This window comes from Cupressus sempervirens, chromosome 6 (genome assembly GCF_028749045.1).
Source record: "Cupressus sempervirens isolate cs-2001-9-10 chromosome 6, ASM2874904v1, whole genome shotgun sequence".
In the NCBI taxonomy this organism is placed as follows: Eukaryota; Viridiplantae; Streptophyta; class Pinopsida; order Cupressales; family Cupressaceae; genus Cupressus; species Cupressus sempervirens.
This window is the reverse complement of record NC_143123.1, coordinates 450,726,496-450,740,152: the sequence shown is the minus strand read 5'-3', so window position 1 is coordinate 450,740,152 and position 13,657 is coordinate 450,726,496.

Genomic DNA, 13,657 nt, shown 5'->3' with positions numbered 1-13,657 from the left:
ATCTTGTTTAATTTCTAATATTTACCATAAAACTTGACATTTTCTAGAGTTTAAGTTAATATTCTCATCATGTCATGGATGGAATTATAACATGTTACCATGTACATTTATGCAAGTGTTTTTTATTGCTTGGTTAAACTTTGCATGTTCACTAGAATTTTTTTAATAATTTAAAAATCAAAATAAATTAAAATTTACTTATTTTCTTTTATTCTGTATCAATTATAAATTATGATGAATGGTGATCCTTGCATAGAAATTGGTTTTGTGAAAGGTTAGAAGGATCTTCTAATTCATTGTTAAAGATCGTCAAGTTTCATTAGGTTAGCATTAACATATATGTAATTCAAGTTGTGTAGACATAGCATGCTACCAATAGTTTCCACAAAACACATATTTAATAATCAGTTTCATTCAACATATTGGATATATGCAAATATGTAGAAATCGATAAACTGCATTGCATCACCACAAGGGGTACCTTTTCACCATATCTATGTTACAACAAATTCATACATTAGGATAAGATGATGTTGAAATGCATAAATGTAGAAAATTCAAAAATTGATGAAGTAAGCACACATAGAGTCATATATATTAAGGGAAAGTACAATATTTCGTACCTCTTTGCACTATAGTGAGAGTTGTTGCAATCAAGACTCTTCCTTTCCTTTGAAAAATTGCATATGGATTTTTATTTATTCTTAAATATTGATCAAAGAATAATGGTGGCTCTATACAAAGCTTATCTAGTGATTTAACTCTTGATATATATGTAAAAGTCAAACTTTGTCATTCCATTGTATCAATATCAATTGTTATTTTTCGAAGCATCAATCCTTTGGATTTATGTATGGTGAGTTCTCATGACATGGATAGTGGTATTTGTATATGATTACCTAAGATTATAGGTGTTATAGGTAAAATATTTGGGTCATCTTGGTCCCAAGGTGGGCCATTGTATTTATCAAATCGAACAACCAAATATAGAGGTAGTTCTAGGGTTTTACAACTTGATGTATACACAATATCTACCCCCTCCTTAAGTGATCCATTTACAAGGCCCATTTGAGTCCAAAGGTTTTTTTTAACAATGTTTGTTGGCCTTTAGATAGCAAGAGTTCTTTTAGAAGTTGATCGAAAGCACTATCAAGGTTTAGTTGTAGGTGTGTTTTTACCACACTACTAAGTGCAACAGGAAGATTGAGTAATTTAAGCATTTTTCTATTATGCAACTTGACTAAATTGTGTGTAGAGTAAATGTCCATTGACTACTCAAAAGCACTTTGTTTAGAAATACATTGTATTTTTTTGTATGTTACATTAGTAATTCCCAATCTTGTTTAGTCAATTATGCATTGTGCATGTTTTGCAACATGTGATGAAAGTCAATTTGTATTTGAGTCTCACTTTGTTGGCAAAATATGATTGTCACTGTAATAACCCTTGTGAATCACTCCCAAATTTATTTGGCATTTGAGTGTGTTGCATAGATTGGTTTATCCATTATAGGGGGTAGTTGTGCTAAGTCACCAACAAGAATTATAGATGTACCTCCAAAGCATTTTTTATTGATGGGGGAAAGCTTCAGACAATCTATTATCTATTTCCAAAAGTAATTTTGGTTCTATGAAGCTAAAGATCAATAGAGATTGTCCATGTAGTGTATACATTTATCTTATTAGTATTCTAAGGGTAGCATGTATGATTAAGGCAGGCTATCTCCTACTAAGGCTACTGATGTTTTTTTTTGCCTAGGAAAGAGGGTTAAAATATAAAAATGAGTTTCAAATTATGCTATGGTATTATATGACATGTTCATACTTGACCTCCTTGTTTTCATGTTAACAACCAAATCCAAAAATAAAAAATCTCATTTACTCCTATCCAATTTTATTTTATAAAAAATAGAACAACTTCAAAATTATTCTAGAGTCATTATTCTTCTTTACAAAACAAGATGGTATAAAGTAGTTTCATTTATAAATTTACACTAAGTTACCACTCTTTTTGTGTTTTTGATGAAAGGTTAGAGACATATATTTATTGATATAATTGGAAAGAATAGTTACACCATGAAGTACCTATGAATAATTGAAAAATATATCATAGGAATTTCAACATCCCTTCGTTATCCTTACAATCAAATTTACTAAGAATGTGATGTCATTTATAGATGTATACATAAGGATGGATCACACTATATGTGCTAGAAGATATAGGTGCCCAAATCCAATGATTGGAGAAAACTATATAGGGATGCTCCCTTAAGAAAATGTGTTGAAAGAAAGGACAAGAATTTGAAAATATACGAACTAATCATCCATTGCTAATCTAGTGAAAACCCCAACGAAAAACCAGTCCATGATATCCCATCCCCTAATCCATGTAGAAGAGGATACCAATACTACATCGATGCATTGCCATGAAAACCTACAAGAACCAATATGTCCATTCATAAATCTATGTTTAGACCCTCTATTGAAAATTCAACACCATCATGCTATTAAAGAAGAATGAAAGAGATGATAAAACAACTCCTTGTACCCACACCTCTTACAGTAGGAATGCTTCTCTAGACATCTACACTAATAAAAATGGTCTACAAAAAAATTGTACAAAATGATCTCGAGGAGGTCCAACTTCAATTTACACCTCTCTTAGAAGAAATGCACCTACCAACTATGGGAATGCATAAGCTATTTCTCTCTCACATTTCATAGAATTCATCTATCTGCCTTGTACCTTGGTTTCAGGTTGTTGCATACTTCTTTCACAAAACCACTTCTGATGCTAATTTAAATGGAGCAAAGAAATATCTAAGCATGTCTCTAATCTTGGTTGCATTCATCTCCACCCTACCATGCTCATAGTCTGATCCCAAATTTTCTAACCAATCTACAAGGCTATTGGATTGTCGAAAAAAATGACTCACCTAAAATTCTTGAAATCTTGGGAGAAGCCTCAAAACTTCTCTTAGAACATATTGGAGATCCCAATTAACTAGCCTTAGGTATGATAAGGTTGAAGTGAGTTTTTGAGAGTCATTTTCTATATGTACGTGAGAAATACAAATTTCCAAGGGCAACTTGATCCCTACAACATAGCTCTTACCTTAGCTTGGTTATATGTGTCATCTTCAATTTTTTCATAAATAACCTTAATAATCTAACTACTAGAATCTTTGATAACACATCCTACCTCCAATTTGTCTGGGTTACCCTTGGAAGCACCAACGAAATTGAATTTAAACATTTGCCCCCTTCGAGGAATCCACTTGACACCTTTTCTTTGCTTTGCAGGAGAAACTTCACCAACCAAAACCTCTTTACACATGATAGTCACCAACTTCCATTTGTTTAATATTAAATTATCCACTCTTGAGAATAAAGAAAAGAGGTTCTTAGTCCATCTAGTATATGCATTGAATTCTCACTTAGTTCAATGAAGCCTCCTCATGTCTGGAAATCCTTTTATTTCTCTCCCGTCTGATACCCCACACCAAAACTATTGGAGATATCCTCCAAATCTGAGAGGAAAATGATATCTTGTTCATGAACTACCACCCTTGAAGACGATGAGACAAAGAGCTACAAAGAGGCCTGCATCACCCCAATTTATCTAAAACAACTATACAAAAATGGTAACAAAAAACTTAATAGAAAAGTGTATAGTAGTTTTGGTGAATTGGCCTATGTCCACTCTTGAAACAAGGAAATCTCTTATTATCCTTTAACCAATATGATATCCTTAGCATTTACACAACCATTTATAGAAGCATATACAACTAACAATTGAAGAGGTGGGAGAAGGTGATAGGTGGTGATCGTTGGACTTCACATACTCAACACTTAAATCAATTATCACTGATTTAATGCATATTAGAATCTTGAATATATGCTTATGATAATAAATACAATCACTAATGTTGTTGTTTCATTTTTTGGGATAAGGGCTATCAATGACTTTGTAACTATGACAAATGGGTTTGTCTTTATTACATAATTTCACTAATGATATGGGTTGCTTTTTGATCTTGGGGAAAAAATGAGTTAAATGAGCTATCCAATTAAATTATAACATTGTACTTGTTTGAGGAATAAGAATAAATGGTCCATTATATTTTTCTATACATTTTAAGCAAGAGATATAAGCAAGAAAATAGATGTCTACACTTTTGAGTTACAATCATATAGGAAATTTGAAATAATTCACCTTAAATGCTATTCTATAATACACCACTATCTGCAAGACCAAGAAAAATTGAAAACTATATGTAGCTTTACTAAAAATAATTGAAAGAAAAATAATATATTTGTTATCTTATCATTTTCTACAATTCAAACTGTAAAATAAAATTTATGTTTGATTAAAAATTAATTACAAACGAAAATTACTTTTAAAAATCACTTTTAAAAACTAATTTACAAATGAAAATCACTTTTAAAAATTAATTTAAAATAGCAATTGCCATTTGGCATTCACAAAAATGTTGAAAACCAAATTAAAATTTGTAATGTCATTTGGCAATCATAATTATTAACAAATAGAAATAAAAAATAAACCTGATGGGAGTTACAAAAATGAAAATTATTTTTTAAAATCAATTTAAAATACAAAATGCCATTTGACATTCACAAAATTATAAAAACCAAACAAAAACGTGTAATGCCCTTTGGCAATCATAATTATTAACAAATAGCATAAAAAACAAATTTGATGTGAGTTACAAATGAAATGTATATTTAGAAATCAATTTAAAATAGATTATTTCTCAATAAGAAAGAAAATGTAGCAGTTACAAAATTTTAATTAAATATTAAATTATTAAATAATAAAATAACAAAGTATTCTCAAAATAATAGTTGGCTAAAATAATAGGAAGCCAAATGGAGGTTGAATTATTAGGCCCGAAAAAATAGGACCCAAAAAAATAGGGGCTAAAAAATAGGACCCGAAAAAATAGGGCTTATATAATTTTATTTAAAAATTAAATATTATTTTTTAAAAAAAATATTTACATGCACATTCATGCCTATTTTTTTGGGGGGTGGTGGAATTTGAAACAAATTGTTGGAATGTGAAGAGACATCCATTGGGGGATATGAGGAACCCCTCACAAGTTATAAAAAAAGGCTCATCATTTCATTTTCATTTTGTGTTTGGAGGACGAAGAGGTGGAGATTATTGGAGGAGTGGATTGAAGTTTTTGAAGAGGAGTTGTTTGAAGTTTTGGAGTAACTTTTCTATAGGTGAGATTTCTACTTTTATTTTTTAAAATTTTCTATTTAATTTTGCATTTAGATTTAGATTTAGTTATGTATTTAAATTTAGATGCAGATTTAGTTTTAAAATTAGTTATAGTATTCTACTTTGATTTGGATTTCAATTTCAATTAGTTTCATTTAGATTTAGAATTGCATTCAAAATTGTTTAGATTTGCATATAATAGTTTAGCCTTGCATGTTTGATTTAGATTTAGAATTGCATTCAAAATCTATTTGATTTATATATTTGATAATACTTTTCATTTGAGTATTTTAATATACATGTTTGAAATTAGTTTTAGATCTGCATGTTTCATATTAGTTTTAGATTTGCATATTTCAAAATGGTTTTGGTTTGCACATTTTAAATTTGTACATGTTTCATAGTCATTTTACATTTGCATGTTTCAGAAAATTTATATTTTCATGTTTCATAATTAAATCTTATCATTAATTTGGATGGAAATGTTGTCATACCAATGAAATTTATATTTTATTGAAGGTAATAATTTTCTTAAAATAGACAAATCATATATACATAGTTTATATTTTGTCATTATTTAATTAGATTACATATGTGTTTTCTTTAAGTATTTTTCATTAAAAAAATATGTATATAATGTTTATGTTTGTAATGTTTAAAAACTGGAAGGCAATGCCACCATATTTCAAACATTACAATCTAAATGTTTCATTCAAAATAGTTTTGATTTTTATTTTTCTATGTAGCTTAATATTTGAGTAAAGGATGCTTTGAATGGAGAATCAAACATTATTGATACTAGCCTAACTACTTCAGTGGCCTTAAATGTTTTCTTTGATATAGAGTTTGAAAAATGCCGGCAAATAATTAAAGAGTCACACACAAATATAATTAAAGTTGTGGAGTATGCAATATTGTCAATGGACTATGTTGAGGAAATGAAAGTAATGTAGATGAAAGATGTAGAAAAATTCATGCATGACACATCTTCAAAAGTGGATGGGTTTCCCTTAATGATGAAAGAAGTCTTTCACAATCATTGTTCAAATAAAGGCCACAATACAATCCTAATCATTGAAGAATGTGACATGTATTTACACCATTATAGATAAATGTTATGTATATAGTTCATTCTTGTCTCCAGTTTCAGACTTTGACTTCTTCTAATTACTTGTATTGGGAGTTGTGTTTCACCATTGTTCTATGTAACTTTCATGAAGAATAGAACAAGAAAAAATAAATTTATTTTTATAAAAGATGTCTTCAATGGATGTGGCTACTAAATATGTCAATTAAGAAAGAAAATCATAAGTCTACATAGATGCCCTTCATGATATCCATTTTTATTGATTATAGTTCTTAATCATTGCAATAAAACTTGCAATAGCATTATTGAAAATTCAACAATATATAATGTTCTTACATCAGCATGGAGAAATATTTTCCATAAAATTGATTCTTATCTATTTTTTCACACTTTTTACATCATCTAAATAGTTGTGTTGGGACTTATAATTCCCCTTTCATGAATGGGATACAATTAAAAATATTCAACTATTAGAGTCATTTTTAAAACCTATTTCCCAATTTTGACCATAATTCTACTTTGAATACTCAAACACTACACCTAAATCTCATACTTCCCTTAACCACATCCCTTGTTTTAGTGTATCATTTAACCACTTGTCAACCCTAACCATAACACTAATTGTCATAGAAATGAAATTGTAAACCTTGGATCTTAACTCTATATGTGATTGTACTAAGCATTTAGTAAATTATATACCTAACCTTAACCTATATCTACTACTAAATAGAAATATTATGATATGTTTAATAGGGGGAATACACGCATGCACGCACACACATGCACGCACACACACATAGAGATTAATGGGCATATCTAGAGACAAGAGGGGGCTCATATTATGTTTTTTTTATAGAGAGATGTTTTCAGTAGAGAGAGAGAGAGAGAGAGAGAGAGAGAGAGAGAGAGAGAGAGAGAGAGAGAGAGAGAGAGAGAGAGAGAGAGGCATATGATGGTGTATCTAGAGAGGGAGAGAGAGATTAGTTTGTGTATCTATAGAAAGAGACAGAGAGAGATATTAGGGGGCATACCTAGAGACAAGAGGGGGCCCATATTATGTTTTTTATAGATAGATAGAGAGAGAGAGAGAGAGAGAATGGAGTGTATCTAAAGAGTAGGGAGAGAGAGAGAGAGAGAGAGAGAGAGAGAGAGAGAGAGAGATAATGGGGTGTATCTAAAGAGTAGGGAGAGAGTGATAATGGGGTGTATCTAGATATTAGAGAGAGAAAGAGAGAGATTAGGGGGTATTTCTAGAGATTAGAGATGGAGAGAGAGAGAGAGAGAGAGAGAGAGAGAGAGAGAGAGAGAGTAATGTTTAAAGGAAATATCTAGAGAGAGTGGGAAGGGATGGTAGAAGGAGTGAGTACATTATAAAAATATATAATAATATGTGTCAAAATAGCACTAATGATGAGCATTTTAGTAGGACTAACCCACATAAATTTTTAACCTAACAGTTACCATAACACTAACTTAAATTGTAATAATAGCACTAACGTCAATTATGATAGGAGAAGTGAACCAAAAAATAACCTTAACCACAATAATAATACAAACCCTAACTCTAACTCTAATCTTAACCCTAACTCTAACTTTAATTGTAACATTAACCCTAACCTTAACCCCAACCACAACCCTAATTCTAACTCTAACTCTAACCCTGACTCTAACTCTACCCCTAACTCTAACTCTAATTATACCCCTGACCCTAACCCTAACCCTATATAACCCTAACTCTAATCCTAATTCTAACCCTAACCCTAACCCTAATTATGACCCTAACTCTAACCCTAACTTTAACTCTAACTCTAACTCTAACTCTAATTCTATCTAATTGTAGCCCTAACTCTAACTCTAACTCAAATTCTAATCCTAATCCTAACACTAATTCTAATCCCAATTCTAACTCTAACCTTAAATTTAACCCTTACCATAATTCTCACCCTAGAACTCTATCTCTATCTCTAACTCTAACTCTAACACTATCTCTATCTCTAATTCTAACCCTAACCCTAATCCAAAATCTAACTCTAGCCCCAACTCTAACTCTAACTCTAAACATAACCCTAACACTAATCCTAACACTAACCCTAGCTCTAACACTAACCCTAACCTTAACTCTAACCCTAACTCTAATCCTAATTCTACCCTAACCCTAACTCTAACTCTATATATAACCCTAACTCTAATCCTAATTCTAATCTTAACCCTAACCCTAATCCTAACCCTAACTCTAACTCAAACCTTGCCTCTAACTCTAACCCTAATGCTAACCCTAACCCTAACTCTATCTCTGATTCTAACTCTAATTGTAACCCTAACCCTAACCCTATATATAATCCTAAATCTAACCCTAATTCTAATCCTAACCCTAACCCTAACTCAAACTCTAACCCTAACTTTAACTCTAACACTAGTCTAACTCTAACTCAAACCTTAACTCTAACTCTAATTATAACTCTAACCCTAACCCTAACTCTATCTCTAACTCTAACTCTAACTCTAATTGTAACCCTAACACTAATCCAAACTTTAACTATAACCCTAATGCTAATCCTAACTCTAACCATAACCCTAATTCTAACACTAACTCTGACCCTAACTTTAATTCTAACTCTAACACTAACTCTAATTATAACCCTAACCCTAACTCTAACCCTAACTCTAACCCTAACCCTAACTCTAACTCTAACCTAACCTTAATCCTAACTCTATCTCTAATTCTAACCCAAATCCAAAGCCTAACTCTAATTCTAATTCTAACCCTAACCCTAACCCTAACCCTAACTCTAACTCTAACTCTAATTCTTACCCTAACCCTAACCATAACTTTAATTCTAACTCTAACTCGAATTGTAACCCTAACCCTAACCCTAACCATAACTCTACTCATAATTGTAACATTTTACATACCAATATCCTTAAAATAAAAACAAATTAAAGCTATGCAAATAAAACACCATACGTACAATTAAAATATAAATACACACACATTGTTGGGTTTACAACTACACGTGGTAGTAATAACCATAAGAATCTAAAAACCTTAACGCAAACAAATAAAAACAACCATAAAATCTAATTTTAGCTCGACCTAAATGAGTCATTTTATTAAGTGGTCATTAGTTAATATTAACATTTGTTTCTATTTTTGCATATATTGCAAATTTATGATATTTATATATAATCTAATATTTAAGAATTAATTTAAGTAATTTAATTTTTAAATTACTAATTTACAAAAAATTCTAAATTTTGATTTTATGCACACAAATAAAAGTTTCTATATAATTTATTATATATTATATTAATTTAATTTTTTAATTTTAAAATAATTTAATATAAATTATTCTCAAACAAAAAATTGACAATCAATATTTTTTATTAGTCCCTGCCTTAATTTATATGGCAGGAACCCCGTGGCCCATGTCAATTAAGTATTCTCAGGGCAAAAATTCTATAACCATGATGTTTGGGCTCTTCTAATTCAAAAAATAATTTCTTTGTAAGAATCCCATTTTTCTGATTGGTCGATGGTATTTTTGCTGCATTTTTAAAAATAAAAATAAAAAACGTAAATAACAGTTATAGATAAACACGGAATAATAACAAACTTTCTAGAAGTTTATCGTAAACCTCTCATTGTTTCTGGAGTGAACCAGCAACAACTGAGTGATCTTACAATAATCTCATGTATTTGGCAACAATTGCAGATGCACAATCTGCACAGACTATATCAATTTCTTCAAACCTTACGGTACTTAAATTCATAATTTTAGTCCCTTGCATGCTTATAATTGATGTTTTCAGGAATATATCTAAATGCCCACCAAAGAATTGAAATGCCCATTTTCTAGTTCATAGTTTAGGGTTTCAGGGTCTTACAAGTATTTGTTTGTAGACATTGGAAAACATTCCACTTAAAATTCCTACTCTGCATAGAGGGTTGCAGGCGGATTTAGCTAGATTTTAACATTCAATTCTCCTATTTTGCATGTATCTCCAAACCGTGTCTCGCATTAGCTGAAAAAGTTTCAAGGACTCCTCATCATGTCCAATCTCTGCAAATCTCATGAAAGAAAGAGGTAGTGATATGGGTGAAATTGCTGAACATATTATCTATCTTCTGAAGAAGATGAAAGTATTCAGGAGATTGGGAGCCTGTAAAGAGATAAATATGGTGTCGAATGTCTTTCTTTAGAGACTACCCCTACTGTTCCAGAAGATTTTTGATTTCCAATTTCATTAGAATGGATGAAAGATCCTGTTATCATTGCTACTGGACAGATAAGAACCATCATATTTGTATTTTTTTGGATTTGCATATGCAATTGTTTTGTATTTGACTAATCAAGTGTAAATTTGGTTTATGTAGACATATGACTGATTATACATTCAGAAATGGTTCGATTCAGGCCACAAAACATACCCCAAGACTCAACAAGTCCTACCTCACATAATTTTGACACCAAATTATGTACTTTGAAACTTGATTTCTCAATGGTGTTGAAGTACCAAGCAAAGCTGGTCCCAGTGGCTCCAATGCATGCAGTAACAACTTTGTTGTTTATTTTTAAGATCAAAGAGGTATCGACTTTTTGGCTTAGAAACTTTCTTGCAGAGAGACAGATGCGCAAAGCCCTGCTGTAGAAGAAATTTGATTACTTCCAAAAAGGAATTCAGACAAGAGGATTTTAATCGCAGAGGCAGGAGCTATTCCACGGTGAAATTATTATCATCAACTGATGCAAAGATTTAGGAGCATGCAGTGACTTCTCTTCTAAATTTATCTATTCATAGTAGTAAGAAAGGATTAATTGTTCAAGCAGGAGCCATCAGTTATGCAATAGAAGTCTTAAAGAACGCCACCTACCACCATAGGTCTGCCAATACACCTACTCTCTAGAAGATGCTTAATAGCCAGGTGCCTCTCTCTTCGGCTCTGATCTCAGCTGAGGTCATTCTAGAATGAAAGAAGATTGCTTAGATATTATATTGATTTACAAATCTAATTTGATTCTGAGAATTTGCGTAGATATTATATCGATTTGCAAATCTAATTTGATTATGAGAATTTGTAAATCATATTTCATCGTGAGATTGGAGTAGAAAATTGGCACATGATTGAAAACTGCCCTCCAAACACAACTAGTTGTTTCAAAGTGTCAGGCAGGTTTCAAACGAAATGCCCACCTATAATAGCCTATTGGCTAATTATTAGGGAATCTCGAAAAAAAATGGCCAATGTAAGAGAGGATCTTCTGATTTGCAGACCATGTCACTGTGACATTCCCCAACACGGTAGATGGTCCTGCTTTATCTGATCATCTCATCCTTTAACCTTGTCATGGTGATAGAATGGTTTCCAATTGTCCATAGGAATGCATGTTTTCTCTTCTATTTCCTACCTGTGAAAAGAGCTCGATCTAATAGTTGGCCAGAGCAGTACGTAGGAGATGAGCATAGTTTGGCCTAGAAAATGAAAAATGAAGTCAGCATGGAGTCTAGAGCCCCCCCGAGTTGAGGAAGAGAATGCAGAGGTGGATGACCCCTTATCTCTTGTTTATATGCCAATTGATTAGGGGATACTTTTGAGCGCCTTTTTGGTATTTCTTAGAACACTCTCCCTCTTTAAGAATTTTTTTCTATTGCACATCTTTCCCTATGGATGCTTTCTGATATGAGTATTCAATGTTGATGTTATTAATTCATTATCAATTTTTGTTCTCAGCTTATACCTTTTTCACTTGTTAATTTCAGATCTGTATGTCTTCCAGTTGTATGGGTGATGGTTCTTTGTATGACTCTTATACTTTTTCAGTTTCTAACACTAACAAATAGAATAGAGTTGTGCACTTGCTTGGATGATGGTTTCTTGGTGTTTTTTCAGGATTCTATACAAGAAAAGTCGATTTGATATGTATCAAAAAATCAGAGGGCTAAGGAGTGGACTCACATTTTATTTGTAAGTATGGATTACACATGACTATACTGTAAGACTATCAACCAACTCCATCCTCTCAATGCCACTCAAATTAGATTGTATCAACTTTGAAAATAATATATGACTTCGACCTCATATATATATATATAACAACTGACTTAATTTTTCACTTATAACTATTAATACAAACTTTCTACTTCAACCTTGTATTTATAAAAATAAACAAAAACAAAATTAACTTCTACTCCACACATACATAAATTACTTTGAAATATATCTCTATTAAAAATAGATCAAAAACTAAAATTTAAAACTATATCTTAAATTTGAAGTAGGGAACAATAGCAAATAAAAATGAGGTGGCATTCCTTGACAGAGGCTTAACACGACATTATGCAGTTGTCTTGAGCAAGCAATATTCTATATTTCATGCGTAGTTTGCACGCACGACTTCAGTTTGCATTGGCTAGCGAACAAGTACTTAAATCCTATTGTTAAGAATATAATATATTTGTAAATAATTCATTATTCGTAAAACCTAGTATGAATAATTATTATTATATTTATAATTTAGTAAATAATTTATTACATGCATTAGTTGATTTATTGGAATATAACAGTTAGATAGCAATAAAAATAAAAATAAAATTCCATCATAATAAAAAAGCAATTGAGCTATTATTGCATTGGTTTTCTTTATTTAACTTAAATTAAGATTACACACTAATATTCAATATAATTTACAGTTCAGAATCTGATTTTTAAAATATTTTATTAATGTTACAATTTTAAAAATACACGCAAAATAACTTTGAGAACTGCACATTAAGCTCATAATTCACACCCAATTTGTCCTCACCACTCGTTGTATCAAGATCTCAACGAAAGAAAATACAAAGTCATGCAGACTTTAAAATTCAAAGCCATAGATTAACAGTTAGAAAAAGATAAACAATGGTTTCTTATTATCTCCGTCCCACAAAAAATACAAGGCATGGTTTCTTGCAAATTATCTCCATAACAAATGTAGAAGACATAATTTATTGCAAACAAAAAGATTTTAAAAGCACAGTAACGAGAATGTCCTATATGATTTTAAACATACATCCCACTCAAATCTTGCTCTGCCTGCAGTCGTATTCCCCACGACACATGGGACACGTATTCTTAATTTTGGTGGTTTCCAAGATACAATTGTAATGAAATACGTGGTTGCATGGCAACTCTTTCAAATCCCCGCAACACTTTTTCAAGGGATCGAGGCATATCGTACACAGAATATTCTCCCCATCACATTTTACTCCTTCACTCGGCGATCCCAAAATCTCAGCGGCTTCTTCATCACCAATTAGAGCAGATTTGTTTATGGCGCTATC